A 3451-nucleotide genomic window follows, 5' to 3' on the forward strand; every position below is an offset into this window, starting at 1 on the left:
ATACAGAGGACAAAGGTGATGCCGAATGCTGTGTGTCGCAGCATGCAGGACCACTCAGAGGGCCGGCCGATGAAGGTCAGAGAACACAGGAAACACAGAGTCAAGGAGAAGAGCAGCAGGAAGCTCAGCTCAGAGTTGTTGGCCCTGACAATAGGAGTTGTCCTGTGTGTGAAGAAAATGGCTGCCACAACAGCAGTCATGCATGTTCCAAATAAGGCCGCTGCAGTGAGCAGTACTCCCATAATTTCTTCATATGATAAAAACTCTGCCTCCTTCTTTACACAGGCATCTCTTCTGTCATTGGACCAGGACTCAAGGTGGCATCGCTCACAGGTGATAGAATCTGAAAAAGTATATTAAAGCAAATGTGAGACTTGCACAATAATTTTATGTTTCTTTTCTGTTTTTCATGTTTTCTGTGCAAACAAGACAGAAACTACATGATTACATGTTAATAAATGGATATCTTATGACAGGTACATGGCATACATAATAATTATTTGAATAGTTTCATAGCTTTTTATGTTTATATTTTTATGGCATCTGTAATTTCAATTTAAGAAAGTACCTTTATATACTACATTTTGACAGCTTAACACACATTGTACCAAATAACACTGAAGGTGTCAGGTTTGCCCGGCTGCACCTTCCTCTCTTCTCTCTTTCTCGCTCTAGTCTGCTCCTTCTCACTGACTCTCTTGATTAACACACCTGTCCTGATTTTCTGACACTCTTCAGCTGCGCCTCCTTTGTCACTCCCTATTTATACCCAGCCTTACCTTCACTCCCCTGCTGGTTCTTTCTAGTTGTTACTCTGTTACTCTTCAGTCAACCGGATCTCCACCTTGACCAGCCCAGGAGTGTCACCTTCCCTTGCAGCCCAACCTCATCACTCCATGGACAATAACCCCTTCACTAATACTGGTCATCACCCGGTGATATTCATTCATTCATTCTATTTTGTTGTATATAAGTATTGCACCTCTGTTTTAGCACTGTAAATAAATCCACCTACTGCACCGAAGCCAGCTGCCTGGGTCTGTTCATTTCTGCTCGCTCATTATTGTGTCGAGCGATCCTAACAGAAGGTGACAAATCATGCCACAATCCTTCCCCTCTTTCACATGGCTGTGACTCAGGATGATCTGAACATGAAATGGCTGAATACAACACCAACTGCCCAATTTTAAATGCATTTTGTCATTTTTCTATAAACGGTGATATTGGAATATATTGAATACATAAGAATTGCATGATTTTTTTACACAGGGGCTTTAACATTGATATGTACACAGGTGGACAATTCTTACAATTACCATGTACTTTAAACATTTTGTTTTGTGGCCCAGTGTTTTGCAGTACAAAATATTATATTTTACTAGACCTGTCATTTTGCTTATTTCTCCCTCTGCACATCTGATACAGTCATAGCAGCAGACAGGTTTTCCTTTCTGGAGAACTTTGCGAGTTCCTGGGAGACATTTCTCACTGCAAACTGACACAGGCACCTATATGAATAAAATAACTATGAGAAAAATATATTGGCACTGACTTTGAAAAAGGTTTTATCCTTGCAAATATTTCTTGCTAATTTTGATGCTCTGAAAACATTAATACATTAACATTAATACATTTACAATGATTATTATGCATTTAAAGGTACAGTGATTACTGTGTAACTTACCTGTATTGAGTTCTCTGCCCAAATAAAAGACTCAAGTTGCAGACTCAGCTGTTTGTCTGCAGGTAAAGAGGCATCATAAAGACCAACTGTGACAAAGTCCACAATACCATTTTCTGTTGGCTGCCAGTTTATAATTTCATACTTTGCTGGTAGGTCTCCATTCTCATTAAAGTAAACCTCATCTCCTTCCTTAGTTTTGAACTGAACCTTTCTTATGTGCTGTAAAATCTAAGAAGATAGGTATAAATATATATAAAAAAAATTGACAAACATTCTTGGCTCAGTAGAATGATGGATAGACACTATAACTTATTATTCCATAAATTAATTTAACCTTTTTTATTATTATTATTTTGCAGCTGGCCTAAGTAGAACTGATTTAATGCTGAACTCACTGTGAGTGGATCTTGCTGCACCTTGTAGTTACATGTTTCATTACATCCAAGAATATTATGAAGTGCATGTGCCACAGCATACACTCCTTTATAGAGATTGCTAAACTAAGGCAAAAGTGACATATCAGGGAAGCTGTTTTGTACTCCACTCAGATCTTCATGTCCAGTACATTCTCTCTGATTCTCTGATGATGAATTTGACTGCTTGAATTTACAATTAAATAAAGTCTCCCAGAACTCTGTAAACAATTCATTACCAGATGAATCGAGTGTCTTCACATCTAATATGAACTCTCTCATGCCACTGACATGTGCTTTGGGGATGAACAGGCCTATGGCACCATCCAGAATGTGATGTATATCCATTTCTGCAGTTTGGGAATCAAGGATCCATCCTTCACTTCCTACCCACTGGTACCCAGTCACATTGTGCTGAGACAACACATCTAATAGCACAACCATATCTATGGCTAAGACAAAAGCTACAATCACCTTGGATGTGGAAGTCTTTATAATGTCAATTATATTTTTTATTTTATCTGATGAATCTGTTCTAAAGAAAGACACAGAATACTCCAGACAGATGCCCAGCTGCTGTGCAGTTTCTGTGAATGTAGCCATGCCATTATTGCCATAATCATCATTGCTTCTAATAGCTCCAACCCAAGTCCAACCAAAGTGCTTGACCAACTGGGCCAGGGCTCTGCTCTGATAGTAGTCACTGGGTACTGTTCTGAGGAAGGATGGGTATTTGGTTTTGTCACTGAGACAAGCACAGGTGGCAAAGGCACTGATCTACAAGAAAAAAATTGGACATCCCATGATTAAGGTGTATGAAATATATATCTTATTCTGATTCTAAAACATTTATGCACTCACATTTGCTCTGAGCAGGTGGAAAATTGCAGATTAGTTATTACTTTCTAAGAAATATAATTACATATATACTAATTTTACCCACCAGTGGGATATTAAAGGGTCCGATAACAGTAGCTATAGCCATGCTAGGAGAGGAAGAAGTGTCTCCCATAATGGCCTGTACTTGTGCAGGTCTGGTACATGGTGCCTCAGTGGGTGCAGACACAACTTCATTACCATTAGCCAAGGCCAGTGCAACCTTCACACTTCTGGCTTTAGAGCTACAGGAATCATACATTTTATAGCCCAGAGAGATGTCAGGTAGTAGGTCTGTCTTGTTATTAATCTCCTCAAGGGCAAACATTATGACCTGGGCATACTGGAAATCTCTGAAATTAAAACTTTATGCAGAGTTTTAAATATGTGAACTTTTAATAGTACTTGAAACAACAGAATAATAAAGATAAGTATTTAATGCCATTAAGACAACCGAATAGTCTCATTTTCAAAATTA

The 3451-nt window shown here is 38.7% G+C and overlaps 1 pseudogene; it reads right to left on the reverse strand.

Moving 5' to 3' along the window:
- The window catches only part of LOC109953174 (extracellular calcium-sensing receptor-like), a 20832-nt pseudogene extending 17494 nt beyond the window's left edge, over positions 1-3338 (reverse strand).
- Positions 3339-3451: the final 113 nt, after the last annotated feature.

This window comes from Monopterus albus, unplaced genomic scaffold (genome assembly GCF_001952655.1).
Source record: "Monopterus albus unplaced genomic scaffold, M_albus_1.0 scaffold566.1, whole genome shotgun sequence".
Classification (NCBI taxonomy): domain Eukaryota; kingdom Metazoa; phylum Chordata; class Actinopteri; order Synbranchiformes; family Synbranchidae; genus Monopterus; species Monopterus albus.